Here is a 12,980-nt window from a genome sequence, read left to right as displayed (position 1 = left end):
TCTCGCTCATTATAACTATGTACTTAGTTTGTTTCTTTAATACTCAGGAGCAGACAAAAAGATGTTCAAAGAATTAATGCATTTTCACTACATAACCAATAGAGCCCCGCCCTAACACCAGAACCCCTGACCCAGAGGCAATGAAATTCAAAAATTTGGAAGAGGCAGTTTTATTAAACATAAACATGTACTTGGTTAGTTTATTAAATCCCTAGGAGCAGAGAAGATTTTGCAAAGAAATAATACATTTTCACTATATAATCTATTTAGCCGAGCCTAGCACTAGAACCCCTGACCCAGGGGATATGAATTTCACAATTTCGGTTGAGGACTTAATGCTGATTACAAGTATGCCAACAGTGTGACTGCTTGATGTCCAGAGTACAGAAAAAGATTTTTAAAGATTGCATTAAATTTTAGTGGTTTTCGCCCTACCCCTCAGGCCTCAGGGGGGCAGGGACCATGAAATTAATAATTTTTCGTACCCTTCACTTAAAGATGCTTTGTGCCAAAATTGATTGAAATTGGTTGCAGAGAAGAAGTTGAAAATGTTCAAACGTTAATGCAATGCGCAAGACGGACAAAAACGGAAAGCAATATATCACCTGAGTTTACTCAGGTGACCTAAAAATTCATTTAGCCGAAAATAAGCATTCCAGAGTTCTACAGTCAGGGTTTAAACCAGAGGTCTCTCTCGAGACTGGAGCTCTACTGGTTTGTACTTATAGCAAAGGAAGAGAAAAGTACTTAAGCAGTTGGAAATTGAAACTTTTCAACAGCAATAAATAGAAAAATGATCCTTGATTAAGTCTCTTTATGTTCTTAGTGTAGTCTACTTGCATGTCACATTATATTATAATCAGACTAAAACTGTATTTGGAGTAGCATTTTGAGAGTATTTAACAGAAATTTCTATTTTTAGTAACCATGGCAACACCATTCATTGAAGTGAAAAACTGATATATAGAATTATGTACCTTAGTGTAGTCTACTTGTGTGCCAAGTTATATTGAAATCAGACCTAAACTGTAGGAGGAGTAGCATTTTGAAAGAATTTCACAGAAATTTCTATTTTTAGTAACCACGGCAACACCGTTCATCGAAATCAAAAACCGATACACAGAATCATGTATCTTAGTGTAGTCTACTTGTGTGCCAAGTTATATTGAAATCAGACCTAAACTGTAGGAGGAGTAGCATTTTGAAAGAATTTCACAGAAATTTCCATTTTTAGTAACCACGGCAACACCGTTCATCGAAATCAAAAACCGATACAAAGAATTATGTATCTTAGTGTAGTCTACTTGTGTGCCAAGTTATATTGAAATCAGACCAAAACTGTAGGAGGAGTAGCATTTTGAAAGAATTTCACAGAAATTTCTATTTTTAGTAACCATGGCAACACCGTTAATCGAAATCGAAAACCGATACACAGAATTATGTATCTTAGTGTAGTCTACTTGTGTGCCAAGTTATATTGAAATCAGACCTAAACTATAGGAGAAGTAGCATTTTGAAAGAATTTCACAGAAATTTCTATTTTTAGTAACCACGGCAACACCGTTCATTGAAATCAAAAACCGATACACAGAATTATGTATCTTAGTGTAGTCTACTTGTGTGCCAAGTTATATTGAAATCAGACCTAAACTGTAGGAGGAGTAGCATTTTGAAAGAATTTCAAAGAAATTTCTATTTTAGTAACCACGGCAACACCGTTCATCGAAATCAAAAACCGATACACAGAATCATGTATCTTAGTGTAGTCTACTTGTGTGCCAAGTTATATTGAAATCAGACCTAAACTGTAGGAGGAGTAGCATTTTGAAAGAATTTCACAGAAATTTCTATTTTTAGTAACCATGGCAACACTGTTCAACGAAATTGAAAACCGATACACAGAATTATGTATCTTAGTGTAGTCTACTTGTGTGCCAAGTTATACTGAAATCAGACCAAAACTGTAGGAGAAGTAGCATTTTAAAAGAATTTCACAGAAATTTCTATTTTTAGTAACCACGGCAACACCGTTCATCGAAATCAAAAACCGATATGCAGAATTATGTACCTTAGTGTAGTCTATTTGTGTGCCAAGTTATACTGAAATCAGACCAAAACTGTAGGAGGAGTAGCATTTTGAAAGAATTTCACAGAAATTTCTATTTTTAGTAACCACGGCAACACCGTTCATTGAAATCAAAAACCGATACACAGAATTATATATCTTAGTGTAGTCTACTTGTGTGCCAAGTTATATTGAAATCACACCAAAACTGTAGGAGGAGTAGCATTTTGAAAAATTGTTTACAGACAGACAGACGGACAGACAGACAGCCGGACGGACGGACGGACGACGGACGCATTACTATTGCATAAGCTCTTCTGGTCTCTGACCAGTAGAGCTAAAAATCAATTATGTTGCAGCATCTTTAGTGATTATGATTACCTCATATACATACTTAGTAGAATATCAGAATCTCATTGGTCAAGGTAACGTGACCGTCATTTTTTTTTGTTATCAAAACGTCCCTCTCAAGAACTATTCACTTAAATTTTCATCCCCTTATAGATCTGTGAGTGTACTTTTATTATTTCCTATGACTCACCGAGTTACATTTGTACTACAAATATTGTAAATGAAATATCTATCACGGTTTACGATAATTACAGTGAACTAAAACGGTATTCTAACACATCGTAAAAGTACATATACAGTATAACAATCAATTAATACCCATTAGATTGATTGATTGATTGTATATTGTTTAACGTCCCTCTCGAGAATTTTTCACTCATATGGAGACGTCACCGTATGCCGGTGAAGGGCTTCAAATTTTGACCTTTACTCGGCACTCAGGGCCATTGAGCAGTGAGGGATCTTTATCGTGCCAACGCCTGCCGCTGACACGGGACCTCGGTTTTTAAGGTCTCATCCGAAGGACCCGCAACTTTCACTTTAAAGTGCCGAGCGCATAGCGAAGGAACAGTTGCTACCCATTATAACGACTAGGTCAGTCGCAGCCGAGATACGAACTCACGACCTCCCGATCACGGAGCGAGCGCTCTACCGACTGAGCTACCGTGAACGGTAATGCCCATTAGAAAATCGAGCCCTATAACTTAATACAATAACATAATGTAATAACTATATTTCATTACTAGCATTACAATTTTAATTTCATCTCTTGTATTCAAATTAAAAAAATTACACTGTCGATTTGTAAGTTAAACTGAAAAGGTATTGTGAAACATTTATCATTAATTTAACCGATACATGAACTTATTCTGAAAACAGTATTATTTACTCATAATCTATGAAAAAAAAGATATAAAACATATGGAAGACACAAATGGTATTAAAAATTCATCTTTATCGAGGATTTGTTCTATAACATGCACCATCGAAAAGCTAGGTGTCGTATTTGATACAAATTCTCTGAAGTAACACACGACAAAGTAAAGAACTAATGACATTTCTAATGTCCAATACACGGAACGAGCAATTGGCTTTCGAGAGAAACCACCTATCAAAATATGTCAATGCAGTTCATATAGTGATTACCGTCGGTATCGTCTTCCTAGGAAAACGGTTTACAGAGTTGAATTCTTTTACAGTCTTCGGACTATACGTCACTTGACACTATATCTCTCTTTTGTGATTGGTAGAAATTGTACAATGAGAAATTCTTCAATTATTTCGTTGGTTGAAATGCCGTTCAAGGCAAGGGCAGTCATTAAAATAAATTATAAATAACATGCTTTTTTGCAACAACTTCAAAAAAAATTTATAATTTCATTGCAAACAGAATTCATCTTTATAGCTTACAACCTTTACAGCTTGTATTTAGCTGCAGATCTATAAATATATATATATAATACATAATTATATAAATATATAATATATGGTCTGAAAAAATGGGGATAGACGGCTGGTCTGTCAATATATTATTTCTTTCGGAGTGCTACAAATCTGCAGCTAATTCCAAGCAAAACAATTTTTAGTAAGCTAATATTAATAAGAGACACTTGGTAAATTATGAATGGAAATTTCTCTTTGATTCCTAGAATTGAGGATTTGTCCATTGGTAAAGTTAGAATCCAATTAACAACTTGGAAAAAAAATGAAAACTTGTGTTTGCCACCGTTGGCAAGCAATAGACAATATGACTCTTTCGCCAATCAAAAAATCAAAGTTAAAATGAAATCGAGTTTCTCTTTGCGTGAATACACGGTAAACGTTAATATTACATTAAAGAGTCGACATAACTCAGCCCCCGTCAACAATATCCGTTTCCCCTAGAACCATTACATTATGAATCAAATCCTTTTGACTATTGGATGTAATTTTTGTATTATTCATAGGTTGTGTTTAATCGTGAGCTATCGACAAATCCATTTGCTTTCAATCGCTTAAGAGAAATAATTGAAATACTAGCTGATTTCAAATTACTGCTAATATAACCAAGCATTCTATTAGACACTTTGTGTTACCTTTACACTCCATAAGGGAAATTATTTTAAGTGCCATACTACTGGATTAATATTAATAAAGGCAGTTCCACATTTAAATTTAGCCATCCTTGAATTGGTATTTCATAATGACCGAAATCCTACAATTTGTAGAGATTAAGTCAGATTGTGGTATACTCGGGAATACTCTTATACTAGTTTGCTCATTGTAACATAAATTTCTTTTCTGTTTCATTTTACTTTACGTAAATAACGTAATTTTTTTTTTTTTTTTTTTTAAATTTTTTCTTGATTTTTAATATTTAAGGAGTCTCAAGGCTTTTATTTTTATTAATTATTTTATTCAGTGAATTAGGGGAATACAACAGTGAGTGATCGTAAAAAGACTCAAGCAATAAAAGTCTTTAAACAGGACATATCTGTTTCATACTTGGATATTTTACTTGAAAAAGACACTAATGGTAATCTAACAACGAAGCTATATGACAAACGTGATGACTTTAATTTTTCTATCGTCAACTTCCCTTACTTATGCAGCAATATACCTTCATCACCTGCATACGGAGTATATATATCTCAGCTGATTCGATACGCGAGCATGTTCTACGTATGGACAATTTCTAAAGCGAGGTAAATTATTGACAAGCAAGTTGACGAAACAAGAATATCAACAGTCTCGTTTAAAGTCATCATTTCATAAGTTCTGTGGTCGATACAATGACCTTGTCAGCAAATACAATTTATTATTGAGTCAAATGCTGACTGACGTTTTTCACACCAGTTAGTCCATTATTTATACACTGAATTGAATTGAGGACGGATTTTTTCCGTTATTTCCTGATCATGACAAGGAGCACACGGCGGGTGTGACCGGTCGGCAGGGGATGTTCACTCCTCCATCGCACCTGATCCCACCTCTGATGTTTCGGGGGGCCGTGTTTGCTCTGCTCTTATTTTGTATTGTTTTATGGACTTTGAGATTGAATACTGTTCGTTATCTCCATATCCTTCTTATAGTAAACCTTAGAAATTCACTGGGAAGTATGGAGTTGGTATATGTTATAAACTTGATGACTTTTTCTATCGTTTACGTTCTTTACTTCTAGAGTAATATTCCCTAATCAACTACATAGTGGGTTTAGTCTCCAAACCTATTTGATTCGCAAGAGCATGTTCTACACTTTCTTAAGACCAGGCGAGCTATTGACAAATGGATAATAGTACGTGTACGTGTCGCTGGAAGTCACCATTTTGCATCGCCAAGTTCTGTGGTCTTTCTAAGAATTACCATATAAGCAGACTAAAGGGAATGCTGACTGACATTTTTCATATAAATTGTTAGATCATTATATGCTTACTTTTCTCTGTTTCCCCGATCATGACAAGGACCACTCGGCGGGATTGACCGGCCTCCATGGTAATTGATCCCATTTCTGATATTTTAAGAGGCCAGTCTTTGCTCTGCGTCCGATTTGTATTGTTTTAATGGACTTTTTTTTAGTTTGATATCTGTTCATTAACACTAGTATATATTATAAATGGAAGTAACTACATTTATTGTTACATTCATGTATTTATTGTCTAACCTATAAAGCGTCTTTAGCCTGATAAGTGTTCATTATCTCCGTATTTCTTGAATAAAAGTCACATCTGTTAATTGATAAACTGGATATTAAGTGTTTTTGATTGACAAAGACACAGCAAGTGTTTTAAAGTTTAAAATAAATTCTGCTTTTACAATACATAGAAATATAAAACTATACATTGCATGTACATGTAGTTTCACTATACAATGGATTGATGGAAGACCTGACCTATTTGAGTATGTACTCCATGTTCAAACTCATACTCCATAACCATAATCCTGCTCCTGCGTTCCCCTCTAAGTTGTATAAAAATTTTGAATAGTGTGATCAGAGTACAAGTCTGAGCACTAAGTTCGGATTCAATACGTTTCAGATCACCAAAGTTTCGTGTATATTCTCAATGAGAAACTCCAGCATCCTTTTATTAACAATTTTAAAGTACATCGTATTTGTAAAAGCGGAGTCATATTTACCAGATTACATATTATGTCTTCTATTTTGATGACAAAAAATATGGAGATTTCTCCGTTCATGTTTGAAAAACAGACGCCTACATCAACAAGTCATGTTTTCATTTTAAGGAAGAAAAATTGCCGAGACTTCAAAATATATTTCGTAGAACCTGTGTGTGTGTGGGGGGGGGGGCATATAAGTTCCAGCTTTTGGTAACATTTTATTGATGCTATGTGCATAATTTTAAAATGAACCTTTGAATTTTTAGCGATTTTAAATTTTACATATTCATTAAATTTTCGGAGATTCACACTTGATTTACAACACTTGTTGACAATTCTGTAGCAAGGGTACGTCATATGTGTCTATCTCCGAATACGACTTAAAAAACTACCGACCCAGCATTAAACAATAACAATTTATAACTGTAAAGTTTCTCCTTTACAGAAGTGATATGTATCTTTGTCAGGAGTACGAATATCGTAAAGATAGGAACTTGATGGAACACTTTTTGGACTCCAAAGTGAAGATTTTTATGAAGTGAAGGAACGAAGTAAAAGGAGGAAAGATGAATTCCACAGAAGTAAAAACTTTTTTTTTAATTTGCCGTTTAATGCAAGAGAACGAACTTGTAGGTTAAGATGAAAATTTACTTACTGAGAAATCGTAGCTCCCAAAAACTTTATTTAAAAACAAACATAAAACAAAATCAAAAATAAAGAAAAAAAAAACCCAAACAAAAGACCCTTTATGTCGTATATTTTTTATCGTAAAATAAGAAAATTATAAATATACTGGAACGAAGTGTCATCGAATATGAATAACAGACTCTGAGGTTTATTCTAATGATGAAAAAATATGTGAAGATAATAAAATTTAATTTATACATAAATAATTTAAAACAAAGATTTTTTTTCTCAAAAGAAACATAAGAATCATCAAAAGAAAAAAAAATAAATTTGCTACTATAGTAACTATGTTTACACCAACACTTCATGAAATAAATTAATACATTGTACGTACCTCGGATAATTAATTTAAGGAGCTGCTTTGAAAGATATCCCATCAAGAACAAAGTATTTCACTGTTATAAACTCCAAAATCTCTGTAGGATTTGTATTGCTAGAACTGGTCACTGCAATGGGAAAAACATGGATTTAAAACCACTTCATCAGAAAAACATGTCCAGATCGCGTAAAGATGCGTCCATCTCTGCAATATGATTTATCATCAATCGCTAAGCTGAAAACAAAGAAAATCCATTCCTATTAGAATATTTATCTTACTAGTCAATATGGTATGTGTCAATGAATTATAACTTTCTTGTATAATCAATTGTTTGCTAATGGAATCTGGACCTCTATATTGATACGGAAAATGAATATAAACTTGGGAATTAATCATGCTCTTCGATATTTTATCAACATCAAAGTTCTTTGCCTGTTTTACGACAGTCAAGCAATTTTACTAATAAAAAACAATCTCTGGCCTACTGCATACACAGCTAAAATAGTGCATAAGTGATATGTTTGTGAGGCGTATAATACATCCCTATCATCACTTTCATATCACAATAAACCCTTATACATGTATTTGTTTAATATTTGTAGGACGTAATGGGACATAACAAAGGGTACGAATTTCATCAGATTGATATCATTAAAGCAGATGATTTAGTTTTAATAATAATAATAATAATTGTTTTTATATAGCGCTTTTCTAGCATAAATGCTACTCGAAGCGCTTTACTATACATTATTACTCCAGCAGACCTTAACAATCCAGAATCTTTCTCAGTGCAAGCTGCCGTTATCAGCGCTAGAACACTAACATTCTGACAATATCTTTCACTGTCTATGGCCAGGTACCCCTTTTACACTTGGGTGGAGTGAGGAAATTTGTGTAAAGTGTCTTTCCCAAGGACACAACGTCGGCTTGTCGTGGCCAGGATTCGAACTCGCAACCTTTCGGTTTGGAGTCCGACACCTTAACCACTGGACTACCGACGCCACACACGTTTAAGGCTAACAAATAAAATCAGTACTAATTATTTTGCTAGTAAGACATTGTACACAATGACTTATTTGTAATCTTTATTCTTGGAATAAGTTCGACCCTCTGATTGTTTATATTCTGCAAAAAAAGTTGGATCCTCAGGTTCAACTTGTTAAATAATAAATGATTTACGTTCAAATGTAGCCTGCTATTACCAGATCATTAAGTGGCAGATTGTTAAGAATTTTGGAATTACGGTTGCTCTATTAACACCTTTGATTGCAAATGGAGACAAACATGTACACAGAAATTAAAACACACACCAGATTATTATCCGATCTATATGCACCGAATATTATAGGTCAAAACACTGAGGTAACTATGATTAATTTCAAAACCCAATTTAGAAATAGGCGCCTGTTACAGCACTTTCATCAGCTTTCAGATCAAATCACATAAGATTATGTGAGTAGTATGTAAAATTAAACGTTAGCATTTTTAGGTTTATCATGTAATATTTGTATCTGTACATTATCAATTCTTGTTCTAATAGCTATACGTTTTAACCATCTTTTCTCTGCAAAGAATATCAAAGTATGAGGGCTTATGTAAAGGTTTCTTTTAATTAGTAGAGAACTTTAGGAAAAGACGATTCTACTTGACGTAAAGATAGTGTAAACTCGAAAAAAGCCATCTTAATTAATGATCAAAGGAGATTCGTGAAAGTTGGAACAAGTTCCCCATATAATCATTAAACAGCCTCACTACCAAACCTCGAAAGCGCTGTTTCTCACTTAGACGTAAAACTGCTAAACTTAGATGAACTCACTCGTTCTGCTCCTTTGAACGCTTTGTAGCTTGTGTCTCCACTTTAGTCATAAAAAATTACAGTTAACTGCCAAAGAAATCGACTTTTGAAAAAAAGGACATCGTGGGTTGGAATTCAAAATGCACTTCAAATTCTAAAATTATTTCTAAACAATCAAGTTTCTGCATTTTCACTCTCTAGATACAACGGACAAAAATACATACAGTATAACATCATGACGAATGAAGTGTGCAAACTTTGGCATAAAATCATTATTAGTGTAATAAATACTTCATATAAAACGAATGCTATTTACATATTTCAAAGAACAAGCAATTAAATCTACATGTATATATAACTACATACATTTAATAATTCTACAAATCCAGGGGGAGGGGGGTCGAACACCGCCCCAAATTTGAGCATGCTCTTTCTTTTTCTTTAAGCGGAAGACAAATTCTCTGAATTTACGAATTCATGCACTCAAATTAAGTGTTTTCTAAAAGCTAAAATCGGGGTATTACTTAACTTAATTGCTATGAATTCACCATTTAAAAGTAGACATTAAAGTCCTCTTGATATCGCTGCACTGTCATTGATGACGTCACAGACTTGTTTGACAAGAAGCTAGTTTTTCTGTATTTGAGTCGCAAGCAAAGCTATTATTTTAGGATATAAATATGAAAAATAAAATTAAACAAGCGTTATCTGATCAAAATAAAGATATATTTTTAAATGTATTAATCTTTACTTTGTAAACTTAATAAATTGAATACTAGTACATGTATGTTAAGACCTTGTATAAAGCTGCAGTAAGGCAGGTTATACATTTATGTTGTACCAGAATGACAGACACAGCCCGTCGAAAATCTGAAAAGTTCAACAATATCCGCTTCATTAAATTATGAAATCTAGTAGCTATTGTCCAAACTATGCTGAAAATTTGTGCACGGTTGCTTTAATTCATATTTTATCATTATTTCGGTGTGTATTATAACAATCATGAAAGTTTATCGAAAAACCAGAAGTCTCTGTCGAGACTGTAGCTCTACTGGTTTGCACTTATCAAAAACCATTGCACTATTTTATGTATCTTGGTGTAGTCTACTTGTGTGCCAACTTATTTTGAAATCAAACTAAAACTGTAGAAGGAGTAGCGTTTTAAAGGAATTTCACAGAAAATTCTATTTTTAGTAACTATGGTAACACCGTTCATCGAAACCAAAACCCGATGCACTATTCTATGTATCTTAGTGTAGTCTACTTGTGTGCCAAGTTATATTGAAATCGGACCAAAACTGTAGAAGGAGTAGCGTTTTAAAGGAATTTCACAGAAAATTCTATTTTTAGTAACCATGGCAACACCGTTCATTGAAATCAAAAACCAATGCACTATTCTATGTATCTTAGTATAGTCTACTTTTGTGACAAGTTATATTGAAATCAGACCAAAATTGAGGAAGGAGTAGCGTTTTAAAGGAATTTCACAGAAAATTCTATTTTTAGTAACCATGGCAACACCGTTCATCTAAATTAAAAACCGATGCACTATTCTATGTATCTTAGTGTAGTCTACTTGTGTGCCAAGTTATATTGAAATCAGACCAAAACTGTAGAAGGAGTAGCGTTTTAAAGGAATTTCACAGAAAATTCTATTTTTAGTAACCATGGCAACACCGTTCATCGAAATCAAAAACCGATGCACTATTCTATGTATCTTAGTGTAGTCTACTTGTGTGCCAAGTTATACTGAAATCAGACCAAAATTGTAGAAGGAGTAGCGTTTTAAAGGAATTTCACAGAAAATTCTATTTTTAGTAACCATGGCAACACCGATCATCGAAATCAAAAACCGATGCACTATTCTATGTATCTTAGTGTAGTCTACTTGTGTGCCAAGTAATATTGAAATCAGACTAAAATTGTAGGAGGAGTAGCGTTTTTAAAAATTGTTTACAGACAGACAGACAGACAGACAGACAGACAGACAGACAGACAGACAGACAGACGGACGGACAGACAGACAGACAGACGGACGGACGCCGGACGCATTACTATCGCATAAGCTCTTCTGGTCTCTGACCAGTAGAGCTAAAAACACACTGAATTTTACATAATATCCCGGAATGAGGAAGTTGCTCCAGCTCTTTTCATGTTAAGAAATTTGTCTCAAATAAAACAAAATCATTTTCCTAGAGAAAAAATATGTGTTAAAATATTGAATATTTTCGATCTGTGCTGCCGTACATATTTTTTCTAATTTTAAACATTTCACGTAATAAACAGCTGATGCAAATAAAGTCGCTTTTGTGCCAAACACAGAAGACACTTATTAGATGTATTTATCAGAACTAACGCTGTTTAAAAATGATATCGAACTCCATATTAATTTTCTAAGACTACTTTAAGGCGTATTTCGAATGAGGGCTCTTAACATAGCTGCGTAGGGGTCTTCCTTAGGCCAAAGGGAGATGTTGAGCAAAATTTCAATTCAAAAGCTCTAAGGCTTCTCGAGATATCGCAATGACACTAAAGTGTACAGACAGATGGAAAAGACAGACCGACCGAAATTATCCCTAAGCGGGGGGAAAAAAGAATAAATATATGTGAAATGTTAAATTGAAAACGTTCTAAATATTTTCAATAAAAATATTGATGCATGAATAGAACAAGAACTATTGATATAAGTGTATTACATACTAGTACCTCGCAGTGTACATTCTTTTGTCCCAATGTTAAAAGGGAAGTTTTAAACATTTTCAAATAAATATATTGATGAATAAATATAGCATAAACCATGTATGGAAATAAATGTATTACATACCTGGCAGTGTACATTCTTACGTCCCAGTGTTATATCTGCAGCATATGCGCCCTAGGTTGTCACAGACTGACATGAAATTCCCCGTCCAACTTTATACTAGGCCTTATGCAGTCGAACAATGATTGGTTGTTCATCTTTAATAATCATCTGGTACTTCTGGGGAAAATACGTTTTGACGTTGATGCATATCATATCATACTTAAAAACGATAATCCTTTCCAGTATATATGTCAAAATTATTAAATTTTCCCAACAGGAATATTAATTTTGCAAGCGAAAAATGTTTCTTCAATGTACTTTTATATGCAGCTATAGGTGTTTATTGCTTATTTTCAATGTAATTTTAACAAGTTATTAGTTATTTATATATCTTATTAATCCCGAGGAACTGAGATTATAGAAGTCACATGGACTAATCACTTTTAATAGACTTATAAGCTTGAATACTGTTTGTTACCACCATTCATTACATAGAGAAATCTTATTTCACCTGTTTACATACTTTTGTCCCGCTTTTACTGAAACTGTGTGAAAATGAAAAGGGTAAAGGTTTCAACAGTGACCGATCTCAAAAGATCTATCAACAGTACAAAACTGTAAAGAGGACTAAGCACGGATCCTTGGAAATTGAAGACGTGGGATCATGTGCCCAGGAGGAGTAAACGTCCCCTGTTGACCGGACACTCCCCTTCATGAGCACTGAGAATAGATCAGGGATACACAACATAGTCAATTCTAAAATAAAGACAAATGCTTGCAATTCGTGTAAAACAGATTACTACCAAATTATAGGTACAATTTGTTAATAGAATTTACGACATCAGTTAAAACAAGGTTGTTGAAA

At 33.8% G+C, this 12,980-nt stretch overlaps 1 protein-coding gene across 2 annotated transcripts in view; it reads right to left on the bottom strand.

Moving 5' to 3' along the window:
- The window catches only part of LOC134277993 (G-protein coupled receptor dmsr-1-like), a 68,056-nt gene extending 55,848 nt beyond the window's left edge, over positions 1–12,208 (bottom strand). Inside the window, exons 1-2 of one of the 2 annotated variants that reach the window (XM_062760297.1) lie at positions 12,137–12,208; positions 7,533–7,644 (exon numbers count right to left, since the gene is read on the bottom strand). The gene's annotated coding sequence lies outside the window, so the exon portion shown is untranslated. Of the gene's footprint in view, positions 1–7,532; positions 7,725–12,136 lie in introns of those variants that run through there. The other variant, XM_062760296.1, reaches the window with a different exon arrangement.
- Positions 12,209–12,980: the final 772 nt, after the last annotated feature.

This window comes from Saccostrea cucullata, unplaced genomic scaffold (assembly GCF_032062105.1).
Source record: "Saccostrea cucullata isolate Sc308-1 unplaced genomic scaffold, CSIRO_AGI_Scuc_v1 ctg735, whole genome shotgun sequence".
NCBI lineage: Eukaryota > Metazoa > Mollusca > Bivalvia > Ostreida > Ostreidae > Saccostrea > Saccostrea cuccullata.
Note: the sequence above shows the minus strand (reverse complement) of the source record. Positions and strands in the feature narration are given on the sequence as shown.